The sequence below is a fragment of the Thunnus albacares genome, chromosome 10, assembly GCF_914725855.1.
Source record: "Thunnus albacares chromosome 10, fThuAlb1.1, whole genome shotgun sequence".
Lineage (NCBI taxonomy): Eukaryota > Metazoa > Chordata > Actinopteri > Scombriformes > Scombridae > Thunnus > Thunnus albacares.
Genome location: NC_058115.1, coordinates 29,520,434 through 29,543,465, shown reverse-complemented (window position 1 = coordinate 29,543,465; position 23,032 = coordinate 29,520,434). Strand labels below are relative to the sequence as shown.

Here is a 23,032-nt window from a genome sequence, read left to right as displayed (position 1 = left end):
TGCCCATACCTGTTCCCTCAAGCATGACCATGAATATCACCATCGGACCATCAGATCATGAGGCGAATGAGGTTGATGGAGTTGTGATTTGTATGTCATGTGCAAGGATGATTTCAATCTTGAGACGCTACCTTGTGGGAGGACATGAAAACTAAACTTCATAAATTCTTTTCGGAGTATTTCCTCCTTGCTCTCGGCTAGCGGGTGAAAAGTGATCAGGGCCAAAGTAATCGCTGTCAGGGCAAACTTCAACTAACTAGTGTAGCGCTGTCAAGTGATTAAGTCACTGCGTCCCAATCAAATCTTGAAGGCATAATTAGAGCTGGAGGCCAAACTTGCAAACTTTAAAAAGTTCACTTGTTGATTTTTTTTTTTTTTTTTTAGCTTTGGGTGTTCTATCAGTTTTGAAGTAGAATAAGTTGAGTCTCATAGGCTATCAGTAAATTTTATCAGGTCATGAAAACCACATCGCTTAGTTCAGCACAGTATGGCGACGCCGGGGATTTTTACACTTGTGTCTGAAAATAGCTCAGTTAGGAGTTCACTGAGTTTGAAATTTCAACATCTCTAGAGATGGAAGAATAAACTGACGGTACCGTTTTAATACTACTGTTGATACTGGTCACTGATGGCATAAATACACATGTAATCATGTTTATGGTGTTCATGTGTTGGTTAAACTGAAAAAAACATATCATATTTTAGCTCATTTTTTGTAACGATCATAGTTTTGAGTTGCTGTTATTGTTGGTTGGTTTGGTCTCTATATTCTGCTGTCTATGTAGCGGCCTTATTATTTCACCAAACTTACCTTTACATGTAAAATATTGGCCCTAACACCCTTTAACAACCACACTTTCAAAGGGGAAACAATGATAAAGGTGAATATATAGGATGTGAACACTGCCATCTTCTGTTTAAATAAAGGGCTTACAATTTATACGTTGTGCATACAGCGTTTTCACAGTTTTAAAAGCTTGGCGTTTGACTATACATAACAATTTGCAGAATGTGTGCTGTGTCTTTTCTTTTTACTTGGTCTTTAAATTTCATGGCTTGAAAGAGTGGCCCTTGAAAATTAGTCAGCATGACACACACATACCATTACTGGTTAATGGTCCTGAAGAGAGACAGAGGAAGGAAACCATCAAGATTACAACGTACAAGGTTCAATTCTGACCGAGGACGTTTGTTGCATGTCATACCCCCTCTCTGTCTGTCAACAATGCAATAAAGGCTAAAATAATCCTTTCAAGGGGACATATCATACACATTTTTAGGTCAATATTTATATTCTGGGGCTCTACTGGAATATCTTTTCGTGATTTAAAGTTTAAACTCCTTATTTATCTTAAACTGGTCTTTTTTGCAGCCCCTCAGTTCAGCCTCTGTCTGAAACAGGCAGTTTTAGCTCCTGTCTCTTTAAGGCGCCCCTTCAGTTCTGATTGGTTCGCTCCTGGAAGCGGTGTCTCAGGTTTTCACTTCCTTTTCTCGTTCCTTACTCAAAATATCAACTTCTCAAATATATCTGTACATTTTTGAGCCAAAGTCAGATCCAAAACACGCGAGTGGACAACGTTAAACGGACGACCGTTTGTGGGCATGCGTGAACGATCTGATGTCATCGCGAGGAGGAAGTTGAAGTAACTTTGCCCTGGCTTTTGACTTGCAGGGATCATTTTTACATATGTTTGCTTCAGGTTCTGTTTAACATCCGACATCATATCAGCATAAAAATAACAGAACATCACAAAAAGCAGAATATGGCCCCTTTAAGAAAAGAACCTGTCAGATATTAGGACAGCAGCAGCACTGTTAAAGCAAACTTCTGTGCTGAAAACTGAAACCGTGCCAGTTGTGCAGTAAAAACAGGACCAGCTTATTGCATTTAGAGCATATAATCACACAAATATTAGCCGCTGGTGTATTTTATCAGGGAGGAAGAGACAGTAACCTTTGTCATAACCGCTTGTGAATATGTTCTAATTCTGCGATCGCTCAGCAAGCAGGAGCCATTTCTTATTTACACTGTCTCTCTCTGCTAGAATCATTTAAGGCCATAAATCTTTTCCACGCAGCCGTTGTCAAAGAGCAGACGTACACAACACCAGCCGAGGATCAGCAGCAAGGTTATACTGGTATACTATTGGCTGTTTTACACTCTGCTGGCCGCTTGGCAGGTATCAGATCCTGTTCAAGTCTGGGTCTATAATAAAGTTTAAAGGGGGGTTTTGTGAAATGCCACACTGCTATGCCTTTGGCCTTCTGGATGTGAAACGAACCTACGCTGCAGTTTTTATTGCTTTCCACCACTTTTGCTCTCTCTTCTCTGTTAAACGACTCTGTCAGATATTCATCTCGGTGGCAGCAGTGCAGCGACATTTTTACCAGTTTCCACAGTTACCACTAAAGTACTACACCGCACTGGCACAGACGTACAATCTACTACATATTGTTTACTGTTTGAAAACTTGTTTCATACATCTGTTGTTCAGGAGAGACATGAGTAACAAGTTAAAACCTAAAAGTTGATCAAATTAAATGTCACTGATCAAACCTCTGAAGTCATGAAACCAGTGTTTCCCATACGCAGGCTCTCTACTTGGGCGGCCTACCCTGGCAGATAACATCTGAATTCAAAACAACACAGATTTGTCATGTTGTCTTTGTATTTACTGCCGGATTAGCTGGATGAAACGAATGAATGAAAAGGAGAAATGCAGAGGAGGGAACTGAAACTAATAACGTCTGTTTCCACAGTAAATCATCTGTCGAGTGTTTGATGGTTATTTATTTCTGCTTTGTTCTCGCCACCGCCACCTCTGCTCACTCTCTCTCTCACGTCTTTTTTAAAACGAGTCGAAGAGCCGACAACAGAGTCTAACTTTACTTTTAACATAATCAAGTGAAGAGGAACGCCCTCCCCTCGTCCTAAACCGACTGCTCCTTCCTTGTTTTGTGAATGAGGCGGTGCTTGAAGCAGCTGTGGTTTCTGTGTTTGACCAATCAGTGATGATCATCTTTGCAAACCCCACCCCCCAAAGTTCCTGTATTTTAAGTACTACCACTGCAACAGGGACTTTTTTGGGGGGGGGTAAAACAATCTTCCTGGAGCTTAATTTAGACCCTGGTCCCTGGACGGTAACACAGGTTGAAGAACTTGAGTTCCTCAAAAAAGGTTGTAAGTCCCCTGAAAGTTCCTGCGGTTGAAACGCGGCTACAGTGGGACTTTCTGACATGGCTGAACTCTCTCTCTAACAATAGTCTCCAAGTCTAAAGGAGTCAGGACCTAACACAAACCATTCAACACCTTAACATCTCTGCTGCTACTCTAAAGACCTCCTGGAGTGGTGTATGACATCGTCATGACATCACATGTGACAGCTGTGGGGATCTCGACGTCAGTCATCCAACAGCAAGCTGAATGAACACCAGAAACACCCAGAAACAGACATCAGCTGTCTGAACAAACTCCATCCACTGATGAAGGCCAAGAGATGCTGCTGAAAGTTCTAAAAATGTTCCCAAGTGTTTTTAATTTTTTGTATTTTCCTACAAAGAACTCTAAACTGTGGGAAACACTGTGAAACCAAACAAATATATCGGTTTCTGTATTGTTTGGAGTCTTTTCTAAGAAAAAAAAAAGTCTTAAATTCTCTTGTTCCAGCTTGTTAAATGAATATTTTCTGGTTTCTTTAGTTTTCTATTATAGTAAAGTGAATATCTTTGGGTTGTGGACTGTTGGTCGGGACAAAACAAGACATTTTATGTTGCATCTTGGGCTTTGGGACACAGCGATTGACATTTTTCACCATTTTCTGACTATTTAAGTATTAAACAATTAGTCGTTTAATGGAGAAAGTAATCAACAGATAATGAAAACAATGGTTAGTTGCAGCCCTAAATGCTTCAAAATCATCAAGGACAAGAGAGTGCAGTTCATTTTAAACATCCCTCTACATGCAGAAAGCATATCTGTGACTATGAAGTTCTCTAAAAGACTCTGATATAAAGCAATAACATCAGCTGAAAGTATCCTCTACGTGGATCTCTTCCCACTCCGACGGCCCTTTTTGTCACGCTGTAGTGATTCACAATGAGGTGGAGTTCATCACGCATCCTCCCACTGAAACCCGTCAAACAGGAACCGTTTCCCACAAACTCCTGAGTTTAGAAATCAGCCGCTCTGGTTTTATCAATCATGTTTTACAACAAAGAGCAACAACTGCAAAAACCACAGCTGCCTTACATGCTCCGGGTCATGAAAGTAACACAACAAATGACAATTTACATGATTTAAAGTCTGCAGAACATTAATATATATTTCATACATACAATATTTCTCCCTTTAGACCACATGAAAGTGGGGAATCATCTGAGAGGGATAGATATGCAGCGCCTGAGTCTAGTAATCTCCAAAAAAGTCCATATAAAGAGTAAAAAAAAATGAATTATGCAACGCTCTAGGAACAGCCAAACCATCATCGATCATTCGTCCAACAATTTCAAACACTCCTTTATCTTTGTTTACATATTTAATTACTGATATCAGAGTGCCACACAGATGCCTTACAGCTTCCACTGCACTTGTTAACTGCGAGCCCTTAATGTAATGTAATTCATGCCTTAACCGACGCGAAAACACGCGCTGATGGAAGTCCTCTGGATGCAGCCAAGTCTGAAAATTAACAGCATTTGCAGTCAATCATGAGCTGAACAACTGTCTCAGTAGCTGATAAGTACACACACAGAGGCACACAAACTCAGAAGGAAACACACACACACACACACTCTCTCTCACACACACACACACACACACACACACACACACTCTAGCATCACAAAGAGCCCCTGTTGGCCTGCCTGTGGGTATTGGAGTGTTTGGCCTCGGTATAAATTGGCTGCCAGCTGGAGCGACGGACACTGAAGGCCTGCATCAGTGGACGGAGCCAGGAGGAGAGGCCTCTTCTTGTTGTGGGAGCTTTTGGCTTCACTTCCAAAAAAAACACACACACACACACACACACACACTCTCCTAGGCCACACACACGCAAAATTTAAATACTTTTTTTTTTTTTGCCCCGAGTTTAACTATTCTCACACATTCATGACCGCGTCCACCGTCTCACACACACACACACACACACATAAACACACAGCTATTGTCTCATCTTAATTCTGTTTGATAGCCCTCAATCCTCCGGCCAGGATTCGGTGTCTGGGGAAATCAGTCAGACAATAGACGCGATCCAAAGAGAAGCAGACTGCAGCAGGCCAGGAGGCCGTACCGCGCTGCCAAGAAGCAACAACACTTGAATAATTAAGCTTGAGTTTAAGGTTGCGAAGGCCAAAAGTGGACTTACAGAGCATACAAAACATAGTCTGACGACTCCGTCCTCCATCCGCACCCTCGTTTCCTCCTCCGCGCCTAGACTACCGTGATTCATTATTTACTCGCCCTAAACGATGCGGCGGTCGCCCGTCGGTGCAGGATGCGGCGACGAGGCTTCTCGCAAACACGACCTGGCCGAACGACAGCGGCTCCTCATCCGTTACAGAATTCAATTTAAGGTGTTATCGATTACTTTTAAATCCCTACGTGGTCTGGCTCATTACAGATTTCAGAACTTCCTAACCCCCCTTTTATTCTGCACCGAGACCCCTCAGTCCAGGCTTAAAACAAAAAGGGGAATCGTGCTTCTACTGTTTTAGCTCCAACGCTGCGGACCAAACTCCCCCTCAGCATCAGATCAGCTGATTGCATTGGTTTAAAAGCTTTTAAAAACCCACCTGTACAGACTGGCATTTGTATAATATATTTATAATGTCTATTCAAATGTTTTAATATGGTTTCTTTGAATATCTTTATGTTTCACCACTGTTTTTATTGCATTTTCTGTGCATGATGTTTCTATCTTGCATCTATACTTCATTGTGTTGCATTTTGTGAAGCACCTTGAAAGTCTGGTTTTGAAGGACGCTACAGAGATAAAGTTTATTATTATTATTATTATTACTACAGAAGCTAAAGTGTAATAAGCCTCGCAGGTCAGACAAACACAGAAAGAACAGACCTTAAAACAAACTGTGCACTATACGTGTGTTTTGATGCACATTTTAGGTGTAAATGTAACTCTAGCGTGATGAAGGACGTGGTCTTCTTCAAATTATGCTTCAAATATCTGTAGGTAAAGGTTGAAAAACAATTTTTATAACACTGACAACAGATATAACAAAATGTTCCTATGATGCAGGACTGGTATCTATTTTTCTTCTTTTTTTTTGTTTTTTTTCTCGGAGCTAAGAGCGTATCAGGAATGAACAGAGCTGGGAGATATGGGAGAGATGGTGCACGCAGTACTTCTCCGTGTCAACAAGTCTCTCCCGGAGGCGCCGTGTTAAGAGAAGCCAAGATTCACACGTCTGATCGCATTGACAAGTCAGGAAGTTACACCGCCAGACAAGACGGCCGCATCCACGGTTTTTCAGGTAGTGAGCCATCATGGGAGGTAAAATTTTCTGTGACAAAAATCAATACGGTTGGAGAAGAAGAAGCTGTTGAGACACACTGTCGATGAACATGTTTGGAATTCATCAGACGTTGTGAAGAAAAAGGTTCATTTTCAGGGAATAAATGCTCAACTATCCCCATTGACACTAACTACAGCCAGGCCTTTTCTAACAATACAGGTTCCATATAGCAGAATAAGTAAAGTTACACAAGTTTAATCTTAACCAGAATACTTTCAAATTACTAGGGCTGCAACTAAATTATTTTCCTTGTAGATTATTCTGCAGAACACTTCAATCAATGAGTCTATAAAATGGTGAAAAATGACCTTCATAAATTCTTAGAGCCCAGGGTGATGTCTTCTAATTGATTGTTTTCCAACCAACAGTCCAAAACCCAAAAGATATTCTGTTTACAATTATATAATACAAAGAAAAGCTGGATTGGAAGAGACATGGATGATGTCATTTTCCCTTGAAAAACAACTAGAACAATTAATAGTTGCTGATGAATTTCCATTCAGCTCTAGTTTAACAGTTACTTCAGTAAGAATCGATCTAAAAAATCACCTCACAAACAAACCTTGGATATGATGCAGGACCATGAACAACACCGGTGTTCAAACATTCATACTCTTGTCTGTCTATCGAGCATATAAATACCAGATCACTGCAGTTCATCCAAGACCTGAACCTGTGAATCTAAGTGCACACCGTTCACTTTTAATCCACACACTTGCACTAATTCTTGATGCTAAACAGGCGTCTCAATGCATCTTACTTGGTCAAGTTATTGCATCGTTCTTCAATCAACATGAAGCATTTTTGAGAATAAAGCCTCGAAGTCAGTGTAAATATCTGTCTATCAAAGGGTTACAATAGGAATTTTATGGTTTCCCATTAATCATTTAAGCATTCTCTCTGGTTGCTCAATTTCATACCAGTGTTGAGCTGTTTTCATTTGAGTGTGACTAATTCACACCAAGGTCTTTTCAGTTTCAGATGTGTTGGACGAGGACATCAGATGGGTTTCTTATGATATTTTTTTTATTCCTTATAAGCTCAAACAAACATTTCATGACTCAGACTCTTTTCTTTATCATCAACACGACCTCATGCATCCAAGGCCGAAGCGATGACGCACGCTTCGTCCGTTTTAGACAGTTGTGCTCGACTGAGTCTATGTTTGAAGGCCAGAATGATCCTGTTATCGATCGCTGTGAGACCCCGATGCCCTCTGATGAGCTAGCATGTAAAACTATATCACTGCGCAGAATGTAGAGCTCCTGTTATGTATTTGCAGGAGCTGAGATGGATAAGAAAAAAACAGCCAGTTTAAAGCCAATCCAGTGTGCTTATCTGTGTGTAAAAACATGTTATTGTGCTGCTTGGAGCGAAAAGAAGCACATTAGCAAAAGATTTGCAAGGCGGAGCGTGTCTGTCCCATGTGTGGAGATCAAACAATACAATGAACTGTGTGGACCAGGGGTGTTTTTTTATCATTTCATTAGTTGCAGTCATGTGTAGCTCAAGATGGGATGAGCTAAATTGATCCTGGAGGGGGAAAACTGGGTAGATTACAGCAGTAACACTATCTGGGTTAGTGGTTTCTTTTTGGTACTAGGCTCCATGGGTAGAAGACGGCACTCATGTTTAAAAGGGTTAGGGATTCCCACCGGATCAGCTAGCACAAAAAAAAAATGCATACACTCATGACACTGTAAGGAGCTTTGGATAAGTGTTTCCACTAAATGGCGTGTGCTATTAGCATCACCAAATGGGCTTGTTATCCAGCTCCTTCGGGTTATCGAACACGGGGCGTTATTATAGAGCATGCGGTGGTCTTACTGCATGGACGTGGGGGGGGGGGGGGGGGGGGGGGGGGGGGGGGGGGCGAACACAGCCTCGCATTGACAGAAGATATCAAAGGGTAAACAGTCTTAACACCCTGAGGCTCGGGACACACACGGGCCACCCCAACGGCAGGAAGGCAACAGAGATAAGCTTTGACTGAGGGACAGAGGCTCTGAAGAAATCTGCTGACACATACTGTTCCTGCTCTCCCCCCCCCCCCCCCCCCCCATCTGCCAAAAAATATAGTGAGTCCTAATAATTATATTGTCTTATATGAGCTTATTCCAATGACTAGACTTCAATTTATAGTTGTCGTCCAGTCTTTTTCAATAATCTGTTAAAGGTTTCGATGTTTTTTGTTAAAGGAGCACTTATCAATATTTTTATACAAACAATGAGACATGTGACTGTGTGTAACGTGGAAGGAGTTGCTCATTGTGACAAACCTGCAAAGAAATATCACCAGATTCTGCTGTTCCTCTCGGCTGTAAAGACTTTTTTTTTTGGCATCTGTCATTGCTCATTGTTTTGGTTTCTGTTCTGTTCGGTTTAATCTCACGGCTCTCGTCTGCATCATTTTTCCGCAGTAGGCAGCGGTTTTCGGCAAAGCTCCAATAAACCCGCTGTACTCTAGCTTCCCAGAATTAAACAGCAGAAAGACAAAGATGGCGACTAGCCGAGAATTTAGCAACTGAAGAGCCAGATATTTCCCTCAGGAGTTGGTGGAGACCACAACAGAGCTAAAAAAGGAGAGTTAAGACTGGACTTGTATTCACCAGGTGGCCACAAACGGCTAGAAGCTGCAATGATAAATCAATCAACAATCAATCGATCGACAAAAAATGAATCAGCAACTATTTTTTAAAGCAAAAACGGCCAAATTTGCTGTTTTCAACTTCTCAGATGTGATGATTGAATACTTTTCTTTATCATATGTGACATTAAACTGATTATCTTTAGGTTTTAGACTGCTGGTTGGACAAATAAGACATCTGAAGATGACCTTTGACTTGATTGTAACAGTCAACAGACATTTTATAGACCATATGATTCATCAATAAAACGATCAGCAGCTTAATCAATAATGAAAATCATTGGTAGTTGCAGCCGTACTCATGATGCTCTCTGACTGCTGGATTTGTAAAGAGGCAACTGTTTGCTGACACATTAATCATAACTTATTTAGGTGATATGTCGATGTTGTGTTAATAAACGTGTTGCACTTCCCTTAATTAGCCAAAAAAATGTAAAAAAAAAGAATCAATTAATACATCAATGAATGCTGGTTTAGCTTGTGAGTAGTTCTAGGCGGTGCACGTTTGGTGTAGATGGTCACACTTATCTTCGGATGCACTGACAGTAAAACACTGTACAGCTGATTTACCACATTTATCTCCAGCTGTTTCTCCCTGCACTTCATTCTTTCGCATGTTCAAAAACACTAAAACATTAACGAAACACTTGTTTAAATCATGTTTTGTTTTGATTTTTCGGAGGCATCTCCGGTGCAAGTAGCTGTGTTGTTCCTGCGCTGTCGCTCTGAGGTCTTAACTGTCAATCAAACTGGCGCATTTACACAAGAATCCTCTTCAGTTTATCCCAAACAAACACGTGTTGGTAGTGGAAACATAAAATGCATCATATCCTGAGGGACTGGGTGTTTTGTTTTTTTACTCTCCCTGTGAAAGATGTAATACACACTGGGTGTTTACACAGCAAATGATTCAGCTCTCAAGAATCTGAGATAGGCTCCATCAACACTGTTTTACATAAACTAGTGATGGAAAGTCCCCCCAAAAAAAGGCATTTTTTCAAAAGGATATGAAGGATATTTGAGTATTTTTCGTACTGGTGTTGCTCTGATTCCTAATGAGACGTTTTCAAAAGGTCGACATGCTGATCATTAGCCTTCACGGCTCTGTTAAATTCTTGATAAGAGCATGACCTTTCATCAACCACACCTTATTAGCTGCAGCCATTTCTAACTGCAAACACTGATAACCTCTGCTGAACTTAATCTGCCCTTTTAGTTCGGCAGTTTTTTTTTGACCGATTCGAATCCAGACCTGACAAACGCTCTTCTCTCCCTCTCTCTGTTCGTGAGAAGTGCGTCGACTCTGAGCTCAAATCTGGATGATTAACATCGCTTGGCTTGAATGAAAACATGCATGCCTGTCCGTCATCGTTACTCAGCGGTCAATTTGGCGTACATGCAATCCACCAGACAGTGCAGATCCCAACAAACAGTCAGCTTTAATTAAGTCATTAGATACATGTAATGAGCACTGCTGGCTGAAGAAAAACAAGGCAAGCAGCAGTGAAAGTTGAAATTATTCTATTCATGGCAAAAGTTTTCTTAAAGCTGTCAAAACACAGCAGCTTCTTCCCAAAATACAAAAAGGATTTTAGGCTACATAAACATCCAGAATATTTAGTATCACAGACATTAAGGCAGTGAGCGTAAGCAGCTTTAATTACATAAACTGAGTCAATTACCTCATTGACCTGTAAACAGCTGTTTTTGATTAGTGGATTAAATAAAAGCCTGTAATAAAAAAAAAAAAAAATGTCTGACTGTGATTGTTGTTTCCTCAGAGAAATGTCAAACGCTCCTTTTTTCTTTCCAGTCACAGCAGTGAGCCCGGCTTTGGTGCAACAGAGTAATCTTGGCTACATGTTGTCAAGATGCAAAGCAGCTCTTCTCTATCCCAGATAATCATCCTCGGGACCACCAGCCGCCGGGCCAAATGGTGCTTTATTCTGGCTGCTGCTGGTGCATTAGCCACGTGTAGCTCACCAGTCACACTGGAGGGTAACCAACTGGTCTCTTTTTCTCTGCTAAAAAGCTTCTTGTCTGGTGTAATAATTATACAGTTATTGCTCTCTATTCATTCTGCAGCGATGCACCGCCGCTGCAAAATTATGAGCGCGGCTTTCCAAAATTTCACATGATTATTAATATCAATGGGCTACTAATGATTGCGTGATAACACCCTGCGTTATCGTGGAACTGTTTTCTCCGTATTCTTCAAAAGGACAACTACGTGAAAGGTGCCGTTATAAGAGTAGCGTTGCGGGGCAGTGCGTAACGTGTGCGTAGCGAGTGTGTGGTTGAGCGAGCGGCTGAAAAGTGACGGTGAATGCGAGCGCAGCAGAGGAAAAGATAAGTAGCAGTAAGTTGTCAGTGTGTGTCAGTTAATAAATACTGCAGCTGCTCAAAACCAAGAAAAGTCTTTTGTTTCCCCGACTACTGGAAAAGTGAAGGGGGTTAGCCTCGAAGTTAGCGACAGCAGGTTAGCCTAACCTGACCAGGCTCACTTCAGGTGGACCAGCTATTCTCATTTCAGTATCATCTCGCCACTACTAAACAGAGAAATATCTGGCTGCTGAGTGAGATAAGACTACCAAAACTGTTTTTTTTTAAATATTTTGACATTCCTCCCTCTTTCTGGATTTTCAGCCAACACTGACCGTCACTTTCACCGGTTTAAACGACCGTCGTTGCTGCTGGGAGATCATATCAGCTCGAGCAGCGGATTGTTTAGTTTAGTAATCGTGAGCCGTCACCACACACTACAACATTTTTAAACATGTCTGATTTTATCATAGCCAAAAGCAGGATGTGCTTATACTTGGAGCACTTTGGGAGACGATTCTTCCTCACACACACACACACACACACACACACACACAGATTCAATGTACTATTCTTGCCTCTCGCACCTGAATCTTGCAGGCATGTGTAGCGTCAATCCAGTCATTTACGTACTCTGCTCTGATTGGAGAGTTATTTTCTTCATGCTTCCTTTTTCAGGAACAAGTAGGAAGTATGAGCAGAGCTGAGCAGTATCCCCAGTGAGAGTGCAACTGGAAATCATCATCATCAATCACATCTCTTTCCAACTATTATAATCTTGTAGTCAGTGCACCTTGTCTGGGATCAGTAAAAGTAGTTTGTGCACCAGTTCGTCGACATAACAGTCTGATGAAAGCATGAAAACATGAGGAGCGACAGTACAGAAATTCTGCAACGGCTCAGTATCTCAATTATTAAAGTAAAAACCCTCCTTAATTAAGTTAATTTAAGCAACTCCTCCCAGCTTCAGGATCACTGTTCTTTATCCAACCCCGACCATTTGAGTCAAGATGAGGAGATGGGGCGATTAAACCCCAGGGTTGACGAAGAATCATAACCGATAAAGCAAACTTTGTTTATGATAATAGCTGCAGAGATGAAACCTCATCACAGCAGCAGCAGCAGCAGCAGCAGCGGCGGCGGCGGCGGCGTTAACCCAGACAGTATTAGCGGGGTGCCTCCGAGCTGTGGGTTGCTGGGTAAATTTGAACCGGCTCACAAACACACACTTCAATTAACTGTCTGCCACAAGTTTGATTTTTAAAAGGATGTTCTCTTTCTGTGACAGCATCCTGAGGCACAGTGCACTTCCCCCCCCCCCCCCCTGCTGTGCTCAAAATAATCTGTATAAAAGCATGATTAGGACTCAAACAAGCATTTGTCTGGTGGAGAAAAATAAACCAAAGGATTAGCTTTTATCAGATAAATGAGAGTCCAGATATGCTTTGGACAAAAAGGACATAACTCTGTGACTTCATGCTAAATATTTGGGTTCAGCTAATTTACTGTAGTGACATGTGGGAGGTTTTATGGCAACAGCTGAAGCAGTTTGAGGTTAATTTGTTGCTAGAAGTTTAAGCTATGACTGTATCTATAATGCAGGAAATGTATTATAATGCCTGCATGTTCAGCTGTGGCTAAAATGACATAATTACCAACCATGTGTCACTATCCCGAGGACTTCACTGTCAAAACTCACTTAACTTCCCCCGCCTGTCAAAAAGGGGGGTCCCTGTCAGAGGTGTCACAGTTTAAATAAACTCAGCGCTGACGGTGTGTGCAGGAGTTCACTACCTGCCACTTATCCTGACAATGCCTCAGTTCTGTATCCTAAACCTTTATTTACCCAAGGAGGGTTTGCTGAGCGTGTATTTTCCTTCAACACCCAGTGAAACCACAGTCACTTTACGATTTGCTACTTAGCAGCTCCAGCGATGGGAGTTGGGAGTGTGCAGCAGCAGCAGCAGCAGGTTGGAGAGGTTGGGTGTGCTTGTCCTGTTTCCTGCCTGTCGTCTATCAGCAACAACAGATATTCAAACTAAAAAAACATTAAAAGTTTAAAATCTGTAACCTCTGGCCCTTTAAGCCTGTACATGTTGTGTTTATTTTTTTTTCTTTAATTTGGACCACGTTTCCCCTCAGACCTTTACTTCCTGTTGCAAGGAGGATGTTCCCCATCATCTCCCTCGCTTGTGTTTTGAAGCAACGTTAATTTTACAGCAGCGAGGGTGGGATCTGATCACAGCTTGTGATAAAAAGAGGAAGGTCGCGCGTTCAGACTGACTTTAGGGCCTGTGTGGAAAAAAAAAAAAAAACACACACAGGCCTCTCATTCATGTGAATGAGGTCAGTCGGGCGAAACGACAGGGGTGCCAACCCAGAATAAAAGTTAAAACCTGACTCAACTTTCGCCAGACCACAACATGAAGTCATCCAGCAAGGCGTCAATCAAATACATGCATGCACTCGTTCCTGGTGGATTGCTTTGCGACATGAATGAAGTATTTCCGTTTACCTCGCGATCGTAGCGACTAAAGATGAAACGATTGCTGCCATGATTGCTTCCCAAAGCTGTATAAAAGTAGTATTATGAAACACAGTGCAGCATTTTGGCATCTGATAAGCCTTCAGACTGATGGATCTGTTAACTCAAGCTGGACCTCCTGGGCCATATCTCAAGTCTCATCTGGACCCGAATCAACACGCCCGCACCGACCGAGCCTGTCGCATCGTTGTTGTTTTTTTGCGTGTTTCTCCGGATATGTCAACAGCATCCACAACAGTGTCGAAGAGCCATGGCAACTCCTGCGTGGGCGAGAGCGCCACTCATGTGGATATCTACACAATAACTGTTGCAGGCACACACACACACACACACACACACACACACACACACAGAAGAGATAGATATCATGCTGAGAGCTCAACGCAGGGCTGAATGCTCAATCATGTGAAGTTGCATCTATTAGTAAAAATTCTGTGCACAGAATCAAGTCAAATTGATTCACGATTCGTTTTAAAAAGCAATAATTTAATCGGATTCAGATGTAGAATACAGCCAACAACAGCTTAATCGCTAATTACAATCAAATTTGTGGGGAATTTAGTTAATTATTATTTGTCTCAAAGAATTATAATAAATCTGTGTGTTACGTGCAAAATAAAACTGTTGTGCTATGAAGCAATGCAGCAGCAAATATCTTAAAATATTAGTGAGTTGGCGATCTTTTCACTGCTTGATGTTGTACTGATTTATATGTAGAATTTTCATAAATGAAAGTATTTGCTGTTTTCTGTTACTTCCTGTTTGTTGCTGTCGAGTTTCTTCCCAAATCCTGTCAATCCAAAACTTAGTAGAAAAATCAAAATTATAAAGCTTTAATATAGATGAATGTTTATTAATGAAGGTCACACAGACTCTCTCCTTGCATCATCTATTTCTGACTTGCTACCTGTCATTTCCGGCTTACACCTGTCACCACCGCTGCAAACCACACGCAGCTAAACTCTTCAGGTCAGGGCTGCCCCCCCCCCCCTCTTCTGAAGCTCTCCGCCTACTACTCGGCCTCCGGGATAGTGACACCAGAGACCCTCAGGGGACGGGGCTCTACGGGTGGGGTGGGGGGGAGGGTGGAGGGAGGGAGGGAAAGGTCCTGCACACACACACACACAACCCTTCTATCCAGTGAGAGCAGCTCTGCCAGGAGGGGTCATTAGAGGTCACTTCACTTTAAATGGTCACAGCAGCAAACGGAGGAGAGGAGGAAGCAGGAAAATGAAGGAGAGGGTGGAGGGTAAACCTCTCTGGGTAAACGCACCAGCTGGCAGCAAGAACGCTCGCACACGTGCAGATAATGATTGTTTTCACCATCGATTAATCTGTTGTTAATTTGTACGATTAAAGGATTATTTGTTTAGTCTATAAAATATCAGAAAATAGTTGAGGGATTCAAATCATTTCATTTGTCAGACCAAACGACTAATCGAGAACATAATCAACAGATTAATCAATAATACAACTGTTAGTTGCAGCTCTACTTCATTTACAATAATATTAAGACAGAAATGCAGCAAAATGTCACAAAAATCATCACTTTTGAGATGCTGGAAGCAACAAATGTTTGGCATTTTTCAAATCTATAACTCAACTTATCCGCTGAGTAATGTGTGATTAAATAAATATTATCTGCTGTAAAGGATGCACGGTTTAGTAGACAGCACACAGACCGTATGAAGGAAAAGGGTTGATCCCTTTTTTGGCAGCTGTCAACCAAACTATTCATTTTTAGACTAAACAAACAGCAAAAAAAAAAAAAAAAAAAAAAAAAACGGTTCCTGTTTCCATTTCTAACAGTAAAAATAAAAATATTCAAATGCACCAGTCAGTCTGCGGTGAAGAAGAGGCTTGATACAACAAGAAGGATGCAATGAGCCATTACGTGGGTTTGTTGGTTAACGGGCTTACAGCAGCACAGTCCCGTCTTGCTTTTCCAGTTTCGACCACAAACTGTTGGGCTGCAGGCCGCAGGCAAAGACGGAGAGTCACACACAGACCCGGAGATGACAGTTATTACCCATTTACAGTACAAGCTGGGCTGAGGTACAAAGCAAGCAAGTAATTAATTCCTCATTTGGCCCGCTGACGTTCATTTGGAAAGGCTTTCTGGGCTCATTAAACTGACAAAGGTGCTAAATAGTGCTGTCGCTTGTGCATCGCTCTGTTACGGATTTCCAGGAGAAGTTAGAGCGAACGTAGGACCTTCGATGACCCTCGACCACGTTTTATCAACCCGGCTGACAGACCACTGCGTTAAATCTGACCTGTTATATTGTTTGTTTCTTTCCATACTGCAGGTTAGATGGTGGTGGTGGTGCGCTGATGAAAGAGTCATCTCCGAACATTCAGGTCTATGCATGATCAACTCTTACTCTCTGTCCAAAACACCAATTATTTAAGTTCGCTTGGAATCATTCGGCTGAAAGCTGAGGTGGCGGCGGGCCTCTGGCAATCACTGTTAAAAAAAATATCTAAAAAGCATAATGTTCAACTGGTCAGTCTTACAATTATGACTGCTCTCAGAAGAAAAACAGAGTTAAGAGCAAAGAAAAATCAATCCAGTTTTCTTATTAAATGTCTTAAAAAAAAAAACTTGTGTGACCTCTGACAACCTTTACTTGGATACTTTGATTTTTTTTATTTTAATGGCCCGAATAAAACGTTGCATGTTGGACATTGAGACACAGTCCCGATGATACAGATAGCATAGGAAGTCATATAACGGTGATTTCCTGGCTTGGCAGTTGAATCACAAACTTCCCGGCACTGAACGCTGCTGGTGAAGAACAAGCTGTGGGTTAAATAATGGCTGAATAAACACTGGAGCATAAAAAACATAAAATATTAGTAAGTTTATGTCAGTGGTATAACCCGCTGTGACCCTTTTTATCTTGCCAAAACACTTTGAACAAACTGCTAGTTTGGGTTTTTTTTTAACTTTCAGATCATTTAGCAGTAACAACTAGCTTCATACCACAAGTACAGCTGTAACAATTAGACAATTAATCCATTAGTTGTTCGACAGAAACTGTTTTCATAAACAGATGAATCATTTTAGTCACTTTTCAAGCAAAAATGCTAAACATTCACTGGTTCCAGCATCTCAAAAATGAGGCTTTGATGTTTTTTCTTCCTCATCTATGACGGTAAACTGATTATCTTTGGGTTTTGGACTGTAGAAAATCATAACAGGCATTTTTTCATGCTTTTCTGTCATCTTATAGGCCAGACAATTCATCAATAATTGGTAGATTAGTTGATAATGCCCTAAAGTTTTACAACTCAATGTGTTTACAAGAGGAACCAGTCAAAAGCTCTACTCATACATACCCTTAAAATGAACATACTGACATGTAAATTGCAAAGAAGTTGAAGACCTCCGATCTGGACGGCAGCTGGAAGGTTACATCACCTGAAAGCCCACAAGAGAACTCATCCATAGCAGCTTTCATTAATCATGCACTCAGTGTACACCTTCCTCATCTTCATCAAACCGGCTGAACTAACAACCGAGTCTAGAAGTCGCCCGCCTCCCTGTTTAATAACCTGCCACCACACGACATTACAAAACAAGCTCAAAGTCTATCATGAAACGTGAAGAATTACTTTCAAAAATGAGACCTGACTAACGTGTGTGATGGTGTCATCAAGGTTTAAGGAGAACCTCGCTCTCCCTGAATGAATGAAAAAAAAAAAACAACACATGGAGAATAAAGCAGACAGGACATCAAACAAAATAACTGGAAGTGTAACACAGGCTCAATGTTTCATATTTTCTGTTGTTTCCTCCACCTGAATCTGGCTCGGGAGTCTGTCAGTCGGTGTATTTAATGTCAACACGGAGAACCGTTTAAATTCGCGCAACCTGTTGACAACCTCTTATTCAGGATGTTGACATAAAACAGATACGATCGGTGACAGGAGCGAGCGAGACCGTGAATCTTATCTGGAGAGTGTGAGCGGCCCGGCGTGGACGTAGTGTTTGTGGTTATTTTTTCTGTCCTCTGTGACCAAAAGGGAGAATTGTTTATCTCACTGCACAACAATAAAAAAAAAAAGCCTACAGATTTGTTACAGTTATCTTCCCGTAAGGATTTTTTTTTTTGTTTTTGGTGTCTCATGGTTTATGCTCCTAGAAAATAAATCATCACTGATCTGAATTCTTTCAAGAGGATCCTCTAAATTCTGCTTAATTGCATTTCATTACAGTTGGTTTCATGTCTTGGTCTGAATATTCAGACCGACATCAGCATTGTATGAAAAAAAACAGGCCTCTCATTCATTTCAATGAGACCACTGTGTTCACATACTGGTGGTGGTGGTGGTGGTGTGTGTGTGTGTGTGTGTGTGTGTGTGGTGGGGATGGGGGGGGGGGGTCCCCCAAAGCAGAGGGTACAAAAACAAAAAAAGACAATGAAGGTTTTGTCTGGTAAAGTTGAACCTGGCTCAACTTTTGCTGCAATAAAAATGCAACGTCAACCACCAAACATGCCGTACTGGTTAGATTACTCCTGCAGTCACCCACATGGAAGATTAACAGATTGGTTGATTGTCATAATAACTTCCCAAAAAGATATAAAAAAAAAAAAAAAAACCCTGTTTCCGAGTAGTGAAAACCTGCTGTGCTGTGTTTTTTTTTTGATGTTCTGTAATCTTTCATATTTACTCAGACAGACCTTCTTGAGTTTAATGTTCTCACAGATACCTGAAGGAACACACACACACACCGAACAGCAGCTCCTCATGTTTTCTTAATGTGATGCTGTTTTTTTTTTTGGACTTCGCACTCATTTCTCGGTCTAAATTAAGACGCGTACTGATCCGACGTTTTCTCTCCTGGTGCCGATTCTGATACCTTCAGTCAGAATCAGATACCAATGTTCTCTTTTTCCTCCCTGCATTTTTAAAATCTGGGATCATTTTTATGTAGAGCAACATCTGTGTCACCAAAGACGGAGTCGACGGCCCGCTGCGACTGAAAGAATATAACTTGATTGTGGAAACACTAGACTTGATATTTATAATAACGGCTGCAACCCGATCCGTTAACTAAAGTTGGTACGGATGCAGCGACCCCGTCTCCTAGAACTTAAGTTCATATACGACTAAATTGCAACAACAAATGTGTTTTAGTAGAAATGAAATGCTGGTTGTTTTCTCTCAATATGATGAGAAAATGTTGGTAAAAATGTCGATACTAAAGATAAACGAACCTAGTTGTGGGGTTTTTCCCTCCACTAAAAATATCCAATCTTGCAGTAAGATATCTGCTAAACTTATGATGGTTATGTTTGGACACTGGTAGCACTGGGTTAAGGTCAGAAAAAGATTGTGGTCTTGGTTTTATATAGAAAAAAAACACATTTATTAACATTTCAGTAAAAACCACGATATTTCCCTAACCTCAACCGATCCGATCCACCCTGCGACCTCCTCCCTGCGACTTCACAACCATATATAAACGTCACTTTATTCGTTCAACAAAAAGTTAACTGTGATCATAACCCACGTTTGCCAAAGCGACGTAATTAGGAATGCAATTTAGTTATATATGGAGGTAATTTCTAGGAGACGAAGTAGGGGTGTAGATACTGATCCAGCATGTTGCTACAGTGCATCTTTAGTCCTCTATGCTGGTAAACTGAGTATTTTCTGGTCTCTGGATTGTCGATCGGGCCAAAACGAGACATTTGAGGTCACATCTTGGGCTTTGGGAAACAGTGATTGACATTTTTTTTTACCATTTTCTGGCAATTTATAGATCGAACGACTAATCGAGCCAAGAAGAAACAGTCAACTGATGAGTCAATGATGGAAATAATTGTAAGTTGCAGCCCAAGATGACTCAAACTGTTCAAGTAGTAGTACTGGACTGTCCAATATCAACCTGGCTGCACAGTGTTTGCTAAAAAAAACTGCTGTAGTCTTAATTAATTTTTCAGTTCTTATCACATTTTTAAAGACAGTGAGTCGAGGAGGAGAAGGTGAGAGCAGAGGCCGGAGGACGGTTTCTCCGATCCGCAGCTTGATTTTTTTCTCTTAAATGTTGCTCAGTAGCTCATTTAGGAAGCTGCCTGAGATGATTTCCTGTCTGAGAAAAAGACAAATGCATCTTCTAGCGCTAAAGTCACTTATTGAGTTTTTTCATTACCGAGCAGACTCGGTTCTTAAGAGGCTGCATCCTGCTCATCTGTCCCGTAGGACCCGCAGTTTATCGCTCTGCCCGCTGGGACTATTAACATTGTTTAAAAGAGAGCAGGGCAGCATGTTTTGGGGTAATGGGGTCATGACAAATGTCCTTTTGATAATTTATTTTAAATATCTACTAACAAAACAAGCTGAAATCTTGCTGTGACATTGGAAAAAAAAAAGTTCATTAGGGTGTCGTTCGGTTGATTCAAATGCTGCAGGTGCTTCAGGGTTTCCCTGCGGAGCGAGCAGAACGCTGACGTGAAAGCCGATGCTCGGCGAGTACGCGTGAGTCTTATGCAACAGCCGTATCGTATGGTATCGCCGAGCAAAGGCCGAGTAACATCCAGCTGGTCGAGACCCATCACGCAGGTCAGCGGGGTCCTTCAGTCGGAGGTTCAGCTTACAGCTACGTTACATTTATACCTTTCCCTTCTGGCTCCTTAGATTCAGATTCTGGTGTTAGGGCTGATCATCTCAAAAAAGGTTTTTTAAAAGAACAGAAGTTAAAAAGAGTCTGTGAAAGCCCCATCTAGGAAAAAGCCGGACTTGCCAACGTCAGATCTCTTTTTTTTTCTTTCCTCATGTCTTTGGTATAAAGCATCACAGAGCGGCCGTGCTGTTAGAAACACAAGCAGACTGAGTGCAGTTTAGTAGCAGCATGCTACAAGATTTAAGGCCTATTCATGTCCACAAAAGCAGAGAAAATACACTCGAACAGTGTGTGTACTTTCCAAAAAAAAAAAAAAAAAAAAAAATCAAACAGCAATTCATTAGGAGGCAACGTTTAAGTCAGACAGCTTTCATCAAGCTCTCTATCAGGGCCGGGATGGATACGTAGAGTCGAGTTAAACTTCCACCGCTACTCGGAGCTGCCAACATGCAGATGACGACGAAGGCTAGGGCGGATTTGATGTCGATACGACTTCCCTGACTAGAATTCAACACCGAGACAGCAGACGTGTGTGTGTGTGTGTGTGTGTGTGTGTGTGTGTGATGAATACTGTTCATACTGATCTGCAGATCAAAAAGACGTGCGGGCGTCTAGGTTTCAATCGAGATATAAATGAGGTGAAAAGTCAAAGTAGTTACATGTCCCTGTTGTTTCAATGTATAAGCAGGTAGTAACAATGCACAAACACTCTGATCGGCTCGTTCACGTCTATATTCCAGTCTTGTTTCTTTAAAAAACAGAAATCAGCCGGTGCAGAGAGAAGATTTCAATCTGTTTCCAATTGAGAATCAGTGCGTTTGAAGGAGTGTCTGTGTCTTGAATGAGAAATAATAAAGACAGGTGGCTCCACTAGAATGACAAAAAAAAAAAAAAAAAAACTGTTGATCAAATCAGTGCATCAGTTCAAAATCAATCAATTTAGCAAAAAGTGACAAAATGTGTGTGAAGATTTGCTCGTCTTATATCACGGTCTGACAAAACAAGACATCCCAAGTCATGAAAATGTTAATCTGGAAACTGTGAAGGGCATTTTTCACTATTTTCTGACAGTCTATAGAGCGGACAATTAACTGAGGAAGCAATCTGTAGATTAATCGATAATGGAAATACGTTTGCAGATTTTTTTTCCACTTGCTTGACAAAAAAATCTCACTTTAAAGGGCTCTCTTATTTTAAAAAAAATGACTTAAGATGTGGATGAGCTCATGCTTATACATAACTTTCCCTTTCCACATCAATCTAGCAAAGTTTTAACCTGCAAACTTGCATATTCTGACCTGTAAACCACCCTCACCGTGCCTGCTGTGTTGCAGAGTGCCTGGAGGGGAAAAAAGTTGAGAAGCCCCTGAACACCTCACAGCCTGATTTCACTCTGCTCTGTCCATCACTCGTCTACTGGCTTTATGAAGGTGATGTTTTCGCTGCATCCAACCCCCCTCCTAACACACACACACAAAAAAAAAACTGCACAGACTTGTTGGCTGCTCTCCTCTACATGCATACCCCCCCCCCCCCCCTTCCACCCCCCCTCCTCTACAATGTCACACAGGGCTTCTTGCTGCAGCAGCAGGAGCAGCAGCCTGGTGAGGGGCGACATCCAAATGCACCAACTTTCGTTGATTTAATCCAAACCTCATGTAGACCCTCCACACACACACACACACACACACACACACATACACACATACACACATACATACAGACACACACATACATACACACACACACAGTGAACTTTGGACGGCAGGAGGAAGAGGTTAGCCTAATGGTGGACCACGAGATTTTTTCAAGAACATTCCAGTTCAATGGGAAAGAAGAACTGGTGTTTGGCTCAGGAGGAACAACAGCATTTAAACATGACGAGACAGGCGGAGAGGCGGCTGCCTGAGCCTCCTCTCCGGTACGGCTAACCGTGTGCATCCCGGCTAGCTCCAAACCTGCCTTTACAATGCACTTTTCCCCCTTAAAACCCCCACATCCCCGGTGTGCAACTGCAGGGCCCCGGCGCCGCCATACACCACCACATAGACACATAAAACAACACGTATGCCCCGTAGCACCAAGCGGAAAGAGACATGCGAAAAATGAGGAGGAGGGGGCTCAAACCGGGACCGTAAACCGGCGATAGAGCCACCGAGGACGGAGACATGAAGAGGACAAGTCCACTGAGACGAACTAACCTGTTTGGGAGCAGCACAGTCCGCTGGATATTGGGTTGAATCCGAGTTAAATCCACTATCAGTAAAACAAAGAGGCGAAAATGACCGAGCGGCCGCGGAACAGGCCGAAACAGCACTCCTGGAGCAGAGTCGCGCATGCGCACAGCGCAGCC

General features: G+C 41.8%; 1 protein-coding gene across 3 annotated transcripts in view; it reads right to left on the bottom strand.

The window, feature by feature from the left end:
• Nucleotides 1–23,032, bottom strand: part of LOC122990347 (polycomb group RING finger protein 3) — a 119,892-nt gene extending 96,860 nt beyond the window's left edge. For 2 of the 3 annotated variants that reach the window (XR_006405328.1, XM_044363675.1), the window contains exon 1: nt 22,881–23,032. The gene's annotated coding sequence lies outside the window, so the exon portion shown is untranslated. The remainder of the gene's footprint in view (nt 1–22,880) is intronic. The other variant, XM_044363674.1, reaches the window with a different exon arrangement.